Genomic DNA, 18,296 nt, shown 5'->3' with positions numbered 1-18,296 from the left:
TAAATCAACTCTAAAATCGTACTATATATGAAATCTTACAAATTCATTCCAAACCACATTCTAAAAATCAGATTTGAAAAAATGTATGTGCAGTGTGAACAACATCTAAATTTTCTCCTTAGCAAAGGCCAGAACAATCATAACTTGCACTGTTTTAAGAGGTGTGACTGAAATGTACAATTCAAAATATTAACTGAAAGGGGTGATTATAGAACATAGTAGAGAATATTCATTGCTGATGCGATTTTAGCCTCTGGGAACTCTGGCCATTTTCATAAGTCCATTTGCAAAAACTTTTTTAGATTTCAGTGTGAGAGGTTACAAGTTTAAACCTAGCACAAATAATGATTAAAAATAAAAAAAATGCTAAACAATTGCAATTTTATGTTAGTGTGTAGAGTGTTTTGTAACTTCAGTAACACTTTATTTTAGGGTCTTTTAACTAGTTGCTTATAGTATGCATATTAATTGGATATTGGCTGTTTATGAGAACTTATAAAGCAAATATTACATCCCATAATCCTACCCAATACCTAAACTTAACAACTAACTTACTACTTACTTACTATTAATAAGCAGTAAAGGAGTTTAATGAGGCAAAAGTCGTAGTTAATAGTTTGTTAATAGTGAGAATTGGACTGCTGGTTTACATATTTCTGACATTGCACAGCATTAATAAGTCAGTGAAAACACTTATGATTTATGTTGTTTTAATTGCAGCTTCTTCTTTGCAGTCTATATTATTAGTTGTTCCATCTTAGTTGAAAAAAAAAAAAAAAATATATATATATATATATATATAAAATTTTATTAATTTCAGAGGAAAAATGTTCTGAATGAAGCCAACTCTGCACCATGGTCACTAATAGGTGACTTCTGCACTAGGTTGATTTGTTTAGATTAAAGGGTTAGTTCACCCAAAAATGAAAATTCTGTCATTAATTACTCACCCTCATGTCGTTCCACACCTGTAAGCCCTTCGTTCATCTTCAGAACACCAATTAAGATATTTTTGATCAAATCTTATGGCTCAGTGAGGCCTCCATTGCCAGCAAGATAATTAACACTTTCAAACACCCAGAAAGCTACTAAAGACATATTTAAAACAGTTCATGTGACTACAGTGGTTCAACCTTAATGTTATGAAGCGACGAGAATACTTTTTTGTGTGCCAAAAAAACAAAATACGACTTTATTGAACAATATCTAGTGATGGGCGATTTCAAAACACTGCTTTATTGAAGCTTCGAAGCTTTATTAATCTTTTGTTTCGAATCAGTGGTTCGGAGCGTGAATCAAACTGCCAGAGTCACGCCCCCCAGTGGTGAACCATTGAAATTTCGAAACACTTATCATGTATCGAAGTCTTGTTTACTGAAATCACGTGACTTTGGGAGTTTAAAACATGCTCTGAACCACTGATTCAAAACAAAAGATTCGTAAAGCTTTGAAGCTTCATGAAGCAGTGTTTTGAAATCACCCATCACTAGATATTGTTGAATAAAGTCATTATTTTTTTTTTTTTTTTTGTACACAAAAAGTATTCTCGTCACTTCATAACATTAAGATTGAACCACTGTAGTCACATGAACTGTTTTAAATACATCTTTAGTAACTTTCTGGGCATTGAAAGTGTTAATTGTTTTGCTGGCAATGCAGGCCTTACTGAGCCATCGGATTTCATCAAAAATATCTTAATTTGTGTTCCAAAGATGAACGAAGGTCTTACGGTGTGGAACGGCATGAGGATGAGTAATTAATGACAGAATTTTCATTTTTTGGGTGAACTAACCCTTTAATCGTGCAGCCCTGTTGGACACGCTGTTGGAGTATTAGTGGAATTATAGAAAGTATCAAAGAAATGAAAACTCCCTGCTGTGAGAACTACAGAGGTGAGGCTAGAGGAGTTTACTGGATAATCTCAGACACAAGTTACCATCACTTAAACGTGTTCATGCACGTGCCAATCTTTCGGGTTTGCAAATGTTTTGGAGAGGAAAGAGAAAAAGAAGAAAATGCAGGCAGAACATTACAAGTACAGCTCAGTTTTCTGTCTTTCTCTCATTGTCCTTTGTCTAGTCACTGTTGCTGTTCACAACTCTCAAACATCTACAACAGAAAACCTTTTGATTTCAGCTCCAGTGCAAGAAAATGTGATCTGCCTGCACATTGCATTCTGCCTTTGCCAATGTGACACCCTCCCATGCCATGTGACTTAGGTAGGAGCACCGTATTGAACCACAGAGCCGTCCCACTGTCTCCAGTGTTCAATGAATTTCTTACATAATCCTGCGTAGATTCATAGCTAGTCAAAATGCCACCTGCTCCTCAGACTGTTGAATCAAAGCTATTTGTGAAGAAGCTGAAAATGCTTTATCAGTTTTATCCATTTCTTGAGCTGCTGTCTAATTTTCACACCGTTAACCTTTTAAAAGAGAAATAAAACTTTTTTTAGGAAAACGGGAGTAAACGGAGTAAATGTTATTTTCCTTGCTTAAATGCCAATGCCCTTTATGAGAAGAAATAACCAATCTTCTTAATTATTCTGAATATTCTGCTGTGGAGTAAAATATCTAATTATTCTTCTTGCAACATCTAATTAACAAGCATTTGTTTTAATTAGCATTTGAATATGTGTTTGGCTGTTTGTTTGTTTTGTTTTTTTTGTGTTTTTTTTTTTTTTTTTTTTGTAGAAACAGAACAAACAGTTCAAAACAGAGATTATCCCTGTTAACCACATAATAATCTTCCTGGTCTAATTAAACATGCTCTTATAGACATCTAGGTGATATTCCCGTCTGGGAAATAAATTTGTTCAAACAGATTAAGGATTTCAAATTGTGATAAAATGTATCCTAAACTTGCTATTTGTCCGAGGGAGAACCACACAAGGACAGACAGCGTGTTATCTGTGTGAAATGGAAAATGGGACTGAGGGATCAGAAGTCCAGGGAAAGAGAGCGAAGTGTTGAAGGTGAGGAAGAGCCTGGTGGAGGTGTGAATATATTGTTAACCCTTTCACATAAGTTAAAATATTCTAGCTAGCTGAGGTAAGTCAACCATTATTTTATAATGCATCACCTTATTATTACCATGGGATGCGTCAAACTTGTCATGTGACAGCAGGCTCTATAGCACTGTATGACTGATGTATCAGTTTGTTTGTTTTTTTTTTTTTACATTTCGTTCAAAAAATTCACAAACTTCTTAAAGGGGGATCTAATGCTATTTCATGCATTCTGACTTATTTACACTGTTAAAGAGTGGGATTCTCTTGCTAATTATGGCCAAAGTTTCAAAAAGGAGTTGGACGTGTAACTGAGTATTTCTGTGCCAAATACACTCCTTCAGAGTTCGTACAAGTTTCGGAAAGTTTTTTTTCGAGTATGGCCCTGTATTATGCAATAAAGGGTGGAATTCCATGTATGGGCACTTCTCCGGTAAAAGTGCACGCACACATCAACCAGAGTGAGAGCAAGAGCACGCCCATCAACTTCGTTCGAGTTACGGAAGTCGTCGGCAGCGCTGCGCAGGACTTGCTCGAGAAGGATTTATCACTTTGTTTTTAGACCACGAAATCAACAATGTCACCAAAGAAGTGTGTTTTTGGTTGTGAAGGAAAGATAACCTTGCTTCTTCTAAATGAGTCAGAACCGCAGGTGATAAGTACAACTCCATCAAATGTCTGTTTTGTTGGCAGTCGGCATGTAATTGCATATAATGTAAACAACACGAATGTATAATGAATCAAAAGTTATCAAGGGATAATGCAATGGTGTATTGTGTGTGTTTAAATACATTTAGCTGACCATCGATAGCTTCGCTACGCAAAAGCTGCTCAGCTCGTCACTTTTTAGCTTCGACCACGGCACGCCTCTGGGAGCTCGGCTGTTTTCGGAAAGACTCGGTACAGCGTATCTGTCTTTTATAAATCTGATAAAACTAAAGACTTTTCAGAGATATGAAGGATGCTCTACTATTCTATAGGTATTCAAGATTAACATGAGAACTGTGTGTGTTATGTACCCTTTAACTATATTGTGAAATATGTGATATTATGATTCTCAAATACCTGTAAGTAAATGTATTTTGTCGTTTAAACACCTTTATAATGATTTTGTTGATCTGTAATGGGCGATGGGTGCTGCCATGATAGTTTGCGCAGCAATGCTTAGAATCAGAGCTGAATTCATCCACTTCCTCTGAAAGACATAAAAGTAAGTGGCTGGTGAACTGTGAGAAGAATAGATTCAATTCAATTCACATTCATTTGTATAGTGCTTTTTACAATACACATCCTTTCAAAGCAGCTTTACAGAAAATGCATGTGTCTACATTACAATTTCGCATGATCTGTTATCAGAGGTGACTCTGTGCAAGTTATGTATTTCAGACTTGTACATATACAAATCATGCAGTTAGCAATGTACAATGTATTATTTTAAACAATGTATTAATTTAAAGCAGAAACAATGAGCTCAATGAAGTAAAGAATACATGTTGTTAACAAATGATTAGGATATGTAGAAAAATTTAGTATTGGTGCATGTTGAACATTATCAGGAAGGCTATTCCAGAGTTTAGGAGCCAAATGCAAAAACGCTGTCCCTCCTTTAGTGGACTTAGATGTCCTAGGTACAACCAGAAGCCCAGAGTTTTGTGATCTTAAAGAGAGTGATGGATTGTAGGGCGATAGAAGATCAGTTAAATACACAGGAGCTAAACCATTTAGGACCTTATAGGTCAGTAGCAATACTTTATAATTGATCTGGAACTTAATAAGTAACCAGTGTAGAGATCATATTTTTGGATAATCATATTTTCTTGACCTAGTAAGAACTCTAGCAGCTGCATTTTGGACTAATTGTAGCTTGTTTATTGAGGATGTAGACCAGCTAGTAATGCATTACAGTAATCCAGTCTAGATGTCATGAATGCATGAACTAACTTTTCTGCATCAGAATTGAATGTGTGAATGTAAGGATTTGCCACAATTGTACAATGAGCAGAAACAGATTTTGAAATGTGATATAAGTCTTAAAGAACTTACAAATGCAGTTAAAAAGCTTTCATTGGGACATTCACCTGGAATTGATGGACTGACTATGGATTTTTATCATCATTTTTGGGACATTATAGGAGAGGACTTCTTTGAAGTGGCAAAAGAGTGCTTTGAAATCGGCATTCTGCCAGGTAGTTGCAGAAGAGCAGTTCTATCGCTGTTACCCAAAAAGGGAGATTTGCAACTTTGGTTATACTTTATTTTACAGTGCCGTAGTTACATTGTAACTACTCAAATAAGGACTGAGTACTATTAATTAACTACATGTACTTACTATAGAGTTACAGTTAGGGTTAGTATTTGGTTTAGGGTTAGTTACTTGTAAATATGCATAATTTACTGTTCTTACTATAGTAAGTACATGTAGTAACATGTAACTACGGCACTGTAAAATAAAGTGTTACCTCTCTCTCTCTGACAGTATGTTCTGATGTTCTGACTATAAAATATTGGTGTGTAGCAAACACACTGAAAATATATCTGGATACAAATATCCACAGTGATCAAATATACTGTGTCCCTGAAAGGACAACCTTTTTCCTTTGATAAGATATATCACTGATTTAAGCATGAAAGAAAATGTCAATCTTGTGTTGTTATCCATAGATCAAGAAAAAGCCTTTGACAAGGTTGATCATGAATATCTTTTGAAGAGTCTATTAGCTTTTGGATTTGGAGAAAATGTTATTTCATGGGTAAATTTGTTATATTGCAATGTTTCTGTCTTGGTGAAGGTGGGAGGAGGGTTGAGTGCTCCAGTTCCTGTAAAGAGAGGAATCAGGCAAGGTTGCCCACTTTCTGATCAGTTATATATCATTGCCATCGAGCCATTATTGAAAAGAATAAGGGGAAGCCTTATAAGTTACACAGTACCAGATCAGGCCAGATGCAATAAAATTGTACTGTCTGCATATGCAGATGACGTAATAGTGTTTTTAAATGAACAAGAGGATATAAATAGCATTCAAAATTGTCTGGAAACGTATGAGAATGCATATACTGCTATGGTTAATTGGAATAAAAGTGTAGGTTTTGCAGTAGGTCAATGGGTATGTGAAGGGTTACCAGGAGGAATAAAATGGGAGAGTAAAGATATCAAAGTTTTGGAGTCTTTTTAGGTACCTCTAGGTTTCAAAAAAAAAATTGTGAGGAACTACTGGAAAAGGTTGAGGCATAATTGTCACGGTGAATTTGGTTATCTTACAAAGTTTTGAATAAACATGCTGCCTCTACTTTGTGGCACAGGTTAATGGTAATTTAGCCACCAGAAAGCCTAGTTGCCAAAATACAAAAAAGACTGATAGATTTTTTTTTTTTTTTTTTGGAATGGTAAGCACTGGGTCTGAGCCACACAGCTGGTTTTACCTCTTTGTGACGGAGGGCATGGTCTGAAGGACATAAGGAGCAAGATTCAAGCTTTTCATCTCCAAAGTGTGCAGATACTTATATACTGAACAGACTTGATGTGGAACAAGAATGCAGGTGCAATCTTAAGGAGAATAGGTGAATTGAATTATGATGTACAGCTCTTCTGGATAAAACTTCAAGAAGTGGACTTAGCAGAGAGTACTCAATTTTATCATGCCCTCTTACAAGCATGGATAAAGACGTTCAATACTAGAAGATATTTTTTTGAGGATTCTAAATACTGGGTTATAGATGAAACTACAATCCAGTGATTCAAGGTGTGCTGATATCTTCAAAAAGTGTTCAAATTAATATGTTGAGGAACAAGTGCACAAAATTAAGGGATCTGATGAACTATGATGGTTGGAATTAACTGGATTACATTCTAAATGGTTGGCAACAAGAGTTTTAGAAGAAGTTCAAAATGCACTGCCAGGGCATTATAGACAAGTGATTCAGATGAGTACTTTGAATGAACAGATTGACGTTATTCATCAAAAACTGTCAGTCTTTCCTGTTCGTGAATCTGAAGACTTGCAAAAACTACTCCTTTGAGATATGGACACTTAAAGAAGTATCTAAGAAAGTACTGTACACAGTATGTATTAAAACTGTTCACAAGGAAGCACCAAAAGAGCTGCAGCCATTGAGGTTGACAAGGTGGTTCGGGATGAATTTCCCTTTGAGAGATCAATGGAGAATCCTGTATAATTCTCCAGTAGAGAACTGAACCGCAGATCTGCAATGGGGAATCATTAACTGGGCAATAGCTACAAACAAATATGGCTTACCTTAATCCAGCAGTACGGGGAGAATGTAATTTCTGTGATCAAGAATAAACTGTGGAACATCTATTTTTGCATTGTAAACATTTAGAAGGGCTGTTTAGACTGTTAACAGAATGATTTAGAGGGTTAGGTGAAGACTTCTCTGAATGTGTTTTTGTGTAAAATATAAGGTCTTTTAAATTATGTTTTGTGTCCCCCAAAATTGTCAAATTGGAAAACAAGGAAAAACAAATTGTTGGGTATAGGTGGAGTAAACCCTGAAGAGATGATGAAAGGTTTAATCGCAAGTATTTAAAATTGAATTTGCTCACTACAGGTTTGTGAGAGATTTGATAACCTTTATAGAAAAATGTGTATAGGAGAAATGTTATGTAGTATATATGAAGAGCAACTTGTGGTGAATTTTTAATTTGGGTGTTTTAAAGAATTAAGTGTGGGTTGTATGACGTTTTATTTTTTATTATTTATATGATTAAGAATGTAATATAATTGTAATGAATTGCTTTTATATTAAAGATGTGTTAAACTTCTCTTCTCTGATGACGTGTTTACTGGCATAAAGGCAGGACAACCTTTCACTCACATGAGATCACAGCAATAGCAAATCAACTATCCAATCAATTACCAATGGACAAAGTCCAGCCTTACATTTTTTTTTTTTTTTCCTTGTTTGAGAAGCTGTTTCATTCAAACATATGTCACAATTGTAACACACTTCAGTCACATCATCCAAGAAGTATTGCACTAAGTTTGCATGAGCAATCATCAATCCTATTTGTCTTCTGAAAAAATAAATAAATAAATAAATAAAATTAAACAGACTGTGTTAGTCTGATTTGATTGTGTTTGATCTGATTTTAAGCGTCAAAACTATAGGGCTGTGAATCGATTACTATTTTCATAATTTGCATGCTGTTGCTGAGACTCTCATAAACATACATACTTTCTGACATGTACATTACAAAACATACATGTCAGGGGGCCTGATAATAAATAATTGCCTTAGTAAAAACTATTTGATGTTATTGAGGGAAAATTAACAGCATCACAATCTCACACAAATACTATGAAGTATTTGCTACAGGTGAAGATTAATCTATGTTGGCCTTTGTTGAAATAACTGCCACTTTGCTGTCATTTTCATTTTTGAATGACTCATTCCACAGCGTGTGTCAATGTTATCTGGGTCCACCAAGCATACTTCATTACATCTAAAATGGCACCTTCATCCAAAAACACAGGCTGAATGGCACAAGTAGGCCACATCCTCACCATTCTTTGTGGCCCTGCCAAGAGAACCCACATCAAGACTGTGTGACTCACTGTGTATCTCCTGTGCAGATAAACAGAATTCATTTTAAGGAGAATTAAAGGACAGTATTATAAGTCTATTGCTGTATGTGTTTTTAATGTGTCACTCTCAGGTGTCTGTTAGAACATAGGAACCAGGCCAAGTACTTAACTTGGGGTATTTTTATTAAACCATTGTAGCAGGTAGAGCATACAATCTCCAAACAAGTCTTTCACCTCGAAACAATTGGTAAATATGGGTGTGGTTCTGAAACAGAAATGAAGAGCGAATGTAAAGCTTAGGTATTATAATGCACAGATTTATATTACATATACATATATATATATATATATATATATATATATATACACACACACACACAGGTGCTGGTCATATAATTAGAATATCATCAAAAAGTTCATTTTTTTTATTATAAATATTTTTAAAAATGAAACTTTCATATATTCTAGATTCCCTACATGTAAAGTAAAACATTTCAAAAGTTTTTTTTTTTTTAAATTTTGATGATTAGAGCGTACAGCTCATGAAAGTCCAGTATTTCAAAATATTAGAATATTTCCTAAGATCAATTAAAAAATGGATTTGCAAAACAGAAAAGTTCAAGTTCTTTAAAGTATGTTCTTTTGTGCACTCAATACTTGATCGGCAGGACATATTACAGCAAATGACTTGCTCCTAGCACAAATTACTGCATCAGTGAAGTGTGGCATGGAAGTGATCAGCCTGTGGCACTGCTGAGGCACTATTGAGCCTTCAGATCATCTGTATATTGTTGGATCGACTGTTTCTCATCTTTCTCTTGAAAATATCCCATAGATGCAGGTCAGGCATATTGGCTGGCCAATAAAGCACAGTAATATCATGGTCAGCAAACCACTTGGAAGTGGTTTTTGCACTGTGGGCAGATGCTAAAGTCCTGCTGGAAAAGGAAATCAGCATCTCCATAAAGCTTGTCAGCAGATGGAAGCATAAAGTGCTCCAAAATCTCCTGGAAGATGGCTGCATTGACTTTGCACTTGATAAAACACAATGGACCAACACCAGCAGATGTCACAGCCCCCCCAAATCATTATTGACTTCAGAAACTTCACACTAGACTTCAAGCAGCTTGGATTCTGTGCCTCTCCAGTCTTCCTTCAGACTCTGGGACCATGATTTCAACATGAAATGCAAAATTTACTTTTATCTGAAAAGAGGACTTTCGACCACTGTTCACTGTCCAGTTCTTTTTCTCCTTAGCCCAGGTAAGATGCTTCTGACGTTGTCTCTGGTTCAGAAGTGGCTTGGTAGTCCTTTTCCTGAAGATGTCTGAGTGTGGTGACTCTTGATGTGCTGACTCCGGCTTCATTCTACTCATTGTGAAGCTCTCCCAAGTGTTTGAATCGGCTTTACTTGACAGTATTCTCAAGCTTGGGGTCATCCCTGTTGCTTGTGCACCTTTGCCTACCCAATTTCTTCCTTCCAGTCAACTTTGCATTTAATATGCTTTGATACATCACTCTGTAAACAGCCACCCCATTCAGTAATGACCTTCCGTGACCTCCTCTCTTTGTGGAGGGTGTCAATGATTGTCTCCTGGACCATTGCCAAGTCAGCAGTCTTCCCCATTAGTGTGGTTTCAAAGAACAAAAGATACCCAGAATTTATACTGTAGGGATGGTCATATAATGAAACTCAAATGTAAATATTCTAATATTTTGAGATACTGGATTTTGGACTTTCATTAGCTGTACGCTCTAATCAACAAATTAAAAAAAAAAAAAAAAAAAAAAAAACTTTTGAAATGTTTTACTTTACATGTAGGGAATCTAGAATATATGAAAGTTTCATTTTTTAAAATAATTTACAATAAAAAAATGAACTTTTTCACGATATTCTAATTATATGACCAGCACCTGTATATATATATATATATGTTTAGATAATCAATGTGTAATTATCTTTATAAAGCTATATATAGACATATATTACATAATGATTATCCAAAAAAAAAACAAAAAAAACAAAAACATACATAATATAAATCTGTGCATTATAATACCTAACTAAACACTGAACTGAAGGTACTGTCAAGTGTGTCAGGGTGAGTGGAGAGAGATGGACCCTAATGCAGTAGGACAGTCACAAAAATCCAACATTTATTAGCATGAATGAACAACCAAACAAATGGCATTGAAGAGCTGGTTGCAAACATCCATGCCAAGTAGAGATGATCTGGAGACAAACAGAACACATGAGGAGTTTATATAGGTCAGAGGTTCTCAATTCTTCAAGATCCATTTTCCTTCAGATGTTATGTCCAACCCTGATCAAACTTCTGGCCAATATAACCATTCCACATAAATCCAACCTGGTTTAGAGCAGGTTCGAAGAGCTCTCAACGCTCGGTATAAACCTTCTCTGTCAGAAGAGATTATTATAAAAAAAGTATCATGAAATTAAATCCATTTTCAAGGCAGGAATAAACACTCCTGCTGCAGCTAAAGTTTGAGAAGGCAGTTGAAAGAAAATATCTGACTATATCAATGCAAGTGAATCAAACAAATCGGCCTTATAATTTATATAGTTTCACAAAGAGCTCAAAAGAATACATGTAAACTTTGATTGATTGTATTATTATAATTAATTGTAAATTAATTTAATAATTATATGAATATATTATATGAATTATACATAATTACAATTACAATTAATTACAATTCATACAGACCACAGGTCTCTAGAAAGAGGTTTGGTAAGTTTATATTTACGTTCCATACCGCATCCATACGTCTTCCACTGGTGATGTGGATTGCAGTAGTCGTCGTCATGCTTTTTTTTTTTCACAACCAACATCACTTTATAACGTTAATTAAATTCAGTTGAATTCAGTGTTTCAATGGTTGCTTGCTATCTGGGGTATGCCAAGTGTAAAAGTGAATATTGAGTTTTAAAATTAGTAGTTTATTTTATTATTCATTATATTCTTCAAAATGTGATTTAAAACTAAGATATGTGAAAGAATATCACTATATCATGTGTTTATTTTTTATATATATTGACATTTTGTCATTCATTTTGCTATGTGGAGGAGCTAAGATATAAATGGTTTGCACTCTGCTTTTAACCCTTTGAGTATAACAGACACATTACAACATCTTAAAGAGTAATATCTGTGATTAGCTTGAATTCATGCATAATTCAATATTTTTGTCATACTGAAAATGTTAGCAAAATAATTTAGCTTGCATTGAATACAAAGGTTGTTATTTTAAGGGGCGTTATCTCACAAAAGAATAAGCTACAGTATTAGGGTGATTTTTTTAGAACTTTATATTCAGATGATGCAATAACTAAATCATTTTACTGTAGATGGTCTAGAAGATTTTAAACAAATGGCTTGTCAAAACTCACAATTACATGGTTCATTTACACAATTACATGGCTATGAGGATAAATGAATTTGCATGGAAGTAGACTTACCTAAATATGTGCATGCAGTGTAGTAATAAATCATGCAAATGTCAAAAAATGCCTTCTCCTTATACATTTTAAACACATGTGCTGTAAAATGTGCATCATACGCGCACGCAGGCATGCATGAATGTAACAGCATGTGACCTCATAACACATGCATCCCTTCATATTATTAGGCATCTCTCAACACGCATGTCCTGTTTTTAAAACAGCTAGCTGAGGTCATAGTATGAGGTGGTGGATTTGGACATCCCTTCTCCTCATGTGTTTATCTCACACTGGCTTTAAGATCACTACTTGGCACTAGTGAAGCGCTTGCCATCTGGTAGAATACTTGCTGGGTCTCCACAGGACAACTTCATGCTTTTGCAAGCCAGTTTTAGTCTTTGGCCTGAGCCCATGCCAGGTGTTCTGTCAAACTGTAGCTTGAAAGACGACAGCAACCTCAGAGATAATTATACTGATCTTACATATCACAATGCCATTGGACCTAAAACGGCTCCAAACAAGGGACAAGGGGACGTTGAAAGGGGTATTTAACGTTTTTACTGAGTGAAAATAGAAAGCCAACCACTGTATGAGAAATCCAAAGTGCTCTTAAAAAGGAATATCTTTTTTAATACATTGCCACAGTTGTTGATTTTATCATTACAAGGCAAATTACTGTTTGTGCGTTATTATTTACCTCAAATTACTGTTTGTGCGTTATTATTTACCTCAAATTACTGTTTGTGGATTAAAAACAATTGTTCACATGAGCAGATTTTTGATGCAGTCTTGTGCATTTAATTTTATTTATCGTACATTAATTTCACAGCAAGTACCTCATGATGGATGGAAAAAACTATGGCAAGAACAACTGTTCCTAACATAATATGTCACGACACATCTTAATACAGGAGTGTAAAAACTGTGTGATAGCAGGGTGAAGTCATTGTTGGGTCTGTTCATGGACATCCTGTTGAGAGCATGTGCTAAAAAAAAGAAGCTGCTCATCTTCTCAGTGGATGACTCATTGTCCAGCAAGAGCTATATTGTACACTTGCTGTGCACAAATGTTGTGTAATTATGTGTTAATCTGGCATAATCTGGTCTAACGCCAATTTCAATTTCTTTTAATGACCTATTAACCATTAAATAAATAAATAAAAACTGCTTTACAATACTCTACAGGCTAGTGTTTTTCATGTTTCACGTTAAATACCACATTAGCGCAAATGTGTGTGTGTCTTTTAATTGTCTGTCTGTGATCAGAGAATCCCCAACCCACATCCACCAACATAATCATCTTATTCACACATGTACTACACATTTGCCTTTAAAGGATCAGTGACTCCTTGCGTAACTAATGCACATAACTCCCACAGATGTTTGTATATATAGCAATTTCTTTTCTGGCGTAAAAAGAATAATAAATGGATAATGTGAGCAGAGACCATAGGTTTTCAAGTGTGGGCAGGCATCTATATTCAGATTTTTCTCTATACGCCACATTAAGTGATGTCATATTTAACATTAGAAAGGGCTAAATGTGGTCTGTTTAAATTACAAACAGCATTTACATCCCTTATGTCTTTATTGTCTAACTCCATAGAGATGTTGCAATCTGGCATTGTTTATGAGCTATGGTAAGAGATGTTACTGTCTCGGACAGTGTGGATATGTATATATATATATATATAGACCGATCAGGCATAACCTTATGAGCACTGACAGGTGAAGTGAATAACACTGATTATCTCTTCATCACGGCACCTGTTAGTGGGTGGATATATTAGGCAGCAAGTGAACATTTTGTCCTCAAAGTTGATGTGTTAGAAGCAGGAAAAATGGGCAAGCGTAAGGATTTGAGCAAGTTTGACAAGGACCAAATTGTGATGGCTAGACGACTGGGTCAGAGCATCTCCAAAACTGCAGCTCTTGTGGGGTGTTCCCGGTCTGCAGTGGTCAGTATCTATCAAAAGTGCTCCAAGGAAGGAACAGTGGTGAACCGGCGACAGGGTCATGGGCGGCCGAGGCTCATTGATGCACGTGGGGTGCGAAGGCTGACCTATGTGGTCCGATCCAACAGACGAGCTACTGTAGCTCAAATTGCTCAAGAAGTTAATGCTGGTTCTGATAGAAAGGTGTCAGAATACACAGAGCATCACAGTTTGTTGCTTATGGGGCTGCAGAGCCGCAGACCAGTCAGGGTGCCCATGCTGACCCCTGTCCACCACCGATAGTGGGCACTTAAGCATCAGAACTGGACCACGGAGCAATGGAAGAAGGTGGCCTGGACTGATGAATAACGTTTTTTTTCACATCACGTGGATGGCTGGGTGAGTGTGCCTCTCTTACCTGGGGAACACATGACACCAGGATGCACTATGGGAAAAAGGCAAGTCGGCGGAGGCAGTGTGATGTTTTGGAATTAAGGAAGTAGTATTTATGGAGATAAATTGTAGCGTGTGTCTCACAGGGCAAACGTAAATGTCAAAAGTGGCACATGCTGCTCGTAGTCCATGTACTAGAAAGTCATCCACATAGAAATTGTTCCGAATGCTAAGAACTAAGATCAGCCTTTCGCTTCATTATCATCAGCTGTGTTTCTGAGACCAAAATTAGCACAACTGTTAAGACTGCCCCAAAAAGATGTACAGTCATCCTAGACTCAAATAACGGACGACTCATGTTACCATTAGGCCTCCATAGAAATCTCAGGAAGGCCATATCCTCTTTAGGGACCTTGACCTTCCTGTCGGAATCAGAGAAGTACACCCAAAACCGTGTTCGTGAAATCTGGCCCTTGCAACAGCTCTGAATTGAAAGAGGTGCTCTGAAAGGTATACAATCAAAGATAACTCGGATCTTTCCTCTCCTCTTATGATAGACCCCATGGTGTGGGATATACCACAGTCTTCCAACCTTTCAATGAAGCTGCTCATCAGGCACCTTTTCAGCATATTTCTTTTCTAGGATATTCATGAAGCCTTTGTAATCTTTTAGAAATGACTCATCCCTTCTAAATCTTTTAAGGAGGTTAAGTGTTCTCTGCACGGTCAATTCTCTGTTATTTGGCAGGCATATTTTCCCTCTTAAATGGGAGTAGCAACTCATAATGACCCTCTTGCATCTTAAAAGAATAATTGGAAATGATCAAAAACTGCTTATCCTCAAAGGAAAGTTCCTTCTTTTCATTGTAGGTTTGTTCTGAGAAATCCTGATTGTATTGATTAAACACACCTGATCCAGCTAATCAAGTCCCTCAGGCTTATTTGAAAACTACAGGTATGTGTTGGAGCAAATCTCTGCAGGGCTGTGGCTCTCCAGGAACTCAGTTTTGCACACATAGCCTACGCTAAGTCATGCCAAGTCTGTGCCCAATCCAAGACCCCAAGACAGCTCTCAGCAGGCCTGCTAGAACCATTACCAGTTCCACACCATCCCTGGTCCCATCTGGCAGTTGATTTTATCACTGATCTACCCGATTCCAATTGCTATACTACCATCCTTTTCATCATAGATCGATATTCTAAACACTATTCAACCAGGTCTCCTGGGTTTTTGGGCTTCCAGGGGACATTGTTTCTCACCATGGACCTCAGTTTACTTCTAGGGTGTGGGACAGTGCTCACATCAGGTTGCAAACAGCTAACAGGTCCCAGAGAATCCAAGCTGATCGTAGAAGACATCCACACCCTAACTACTAACCAGGCCAACGGGTTTGACTCTCAACAAGAGATCTTTTTTTTTTACGGTTACCCAGCAGGAAGCTCAGTCCAAGGTACGTAGGTCCATTCAGAATCATCAGACAGATTAATCCTGTGACCTAGAGACTTGAACTTCCTGCTAACTACCATATCTCCCTCCTTCCATGAGTCCCTGTTGAAACTGCTCCACTCTGCATCTGGCCCTGAGGCAGCCGAATCACTACCTTCCCCACTGCTGAAACTGCTTTGATAGATCCCCTGCTTACCTTGTCTGGGGATTCTGGATTCCAGAATATTGATGCACTTCATGTTTGTTAAACCATGTTGTTGCACTCCCTCATTGCGAAGCATTGACAGTTCTACTGCCTTACCGAGCATTTATATCATGTTTATTGCACTGACTGTTGTTTATGATTTCCCTTGCCTGTTCTCTGGATTTATGTCCTCGGATTGATGTTTTGGATTTGTTTGCTGTTGGACCATCTTATTGTGTTTTCAACCTCTGCTTAACTCTGCCTAACTTTGACTGTTTGTAGCTTAATTGTGAATAAACATCTGCAAATGGATTCTCATTCACTTCTGGATACGAGTTCATCAAACTGGTCACCCATTCTTTGCTTATTCTGAGTCTCAGAGGAAGATTTCTTCAGAGTTACAACATTTCAATCTAATTGATAGACAGCAATATAACCACCACTTTCAAGGTCCAGAAAGGTAGTAAAGACATTGTTAAAAAAAAAAAAGTCAACGTGTCTACAGTGGTTCAATCTTAATTTTATGAAGCAACAAGAATATTTTTTTGTGCACAAAAAAAAAAAATAAAGAAAATAACGACTTTATTCAACAATATCTTCTCTTCTGTGTTATTCTTCTACGTTGTTTATGTCCAGCGCTTTCAGGTTCTACGACAGAATGGCAACTCATTATTGCCCGGCTCCTACGTTAGCATCACATGCATGCGTTTTGCTGCTCACGTAAACAGCGTCAGCCAATACTGAGCCGGCGTTCTGACGTAAAACGAAAGTCATTATTTTTGTTTTGTTTTTGCATACAAAAAGTATTCTCGTCGCTTCATAAAATTAAGGTTGAACCACTGCAGTCACATGAACTATTTTGACGATGTCTTGAAAGTGACCTTGAAAGTGGTGGTTATATTGCTGTCTATGGGGGATAAAAAATTGAGTTCATCAAAAATGTCTTAATTTGTGTTCTGAAGATGAACAAAGGTCTTGCAAGTTTGGAAAGACATTAGCTTGAGTAATAAATGACAGAATTTTAATTTTTTGGTGAACTAACCCTTTAAGTCTCGTTAAATGTCTCTTAAAATATGGCTTAATGGAAAGAGAAATTACTGCATTTATATAATTTCAGAGATCTCAAACAAACCCTTTAAACTTGGTTGTGATTTGACTGTACATTTATGGTCAAAAAAGATATGAAAAAGTGAAAAATGCAAAAAAGAAGCACATTCTAAAAATGAAAAAGAAAGACACTAAATGTGAGATAAAAGCCACTGCTTTACTGGAAAAACTGCAAACGTTTTAGACCTCTCAGTTCTTTTTTTTTTTTTTTTTATCTATTTTGATTGTTTCAGTCTATCCACCCTTCTTTCTTTCTTTCTTTTTGAAACTGTTAAATCCATCAGATTTACTATATATTATATTTACTAAATTTTTAGGTGATCCTTTGTTCTATGTTGTGTTATTTCATTCACAAGTTCATTTAATCTGCCATGTAAAGCAAAACTGTGTGGGGAAAACTTGTCAAAATCTTGATTGATGGAGGGGAGAAGTGGTTAGCAAGCTTGAATTTAGATGAACTGGTTTGAAGTGGCGCCTTTGCTGATTCTTTCTGACTTACACTAATGGAATGAAAATCAGTTCTGAGTAGATCAGGCCTATCCTAATTTCCTATTGTCACAAGCCTTTATGAGAAAAAGGTGACCTTCAGCACCACAAGAACTCTTATTGTCCTTTTCATTCCTCTGGCAGAAGATAACTCATCCAGTGTCCCATGACACACTATAGCAATGGTGTTAATTTACTCATTTATTCAGGATGTCAATTGGGGTAGAACACTCTATCAAAAGCTTATTTGGTTGATAGAAATATTTCACTAGAGTTACATTTTAGTGTTTTGTTGATGATGACAAAATTGACAGTGCATAATGTTAATTACTGTATGTGTACATGATGGGTGATCTTAGATGAAAGAGTTCAATGAAAAGCCTATATGCATAATGTGTATATGAACATACTACTGGCACTTACCAAGTGAGTAAGATGTTAACTATACAATTGGTTTTTCCTTTTTCAGTTTGACCTGTTCAGGCCAGTTTACAAACCTGTTGTAAACATAATAGACACCCATTACCCAATACTAATTGGTCAATCATTTTCATCCACCTCCGTTGGCAAAGTATATGAAGGTAGAAAGGCAACAAGGCATATCCAAATCCAATGATCGTCACATCTTGTGTACTGAAATGCCTTCATCTGATCACTTTTTAAGGCAGCGCAGATGTATCCTTCACTGTCTATGATGTCTTAAAATCCTGTTTGTTCAGTTCTGTAGCAGTT

The sequence above is a fragment of the Ctenopharyngodon idella genome, chromosome 21, assembly GCF_019924925.1.
Source record: "Ctenopharyngodon idella isolate HZGC_01 chromosome 21, HZGC01, whole genome shotgun sequence".
NCBI lineage: Eukaryota > Metazoa > Chordata > Actinopteri > Cypriniformes > Xenocyprididae > Ctenopharyngodon > Ctenopharyngodon idella.
This window is presented reverse-complemented; position numbering follows the sequence as displayed.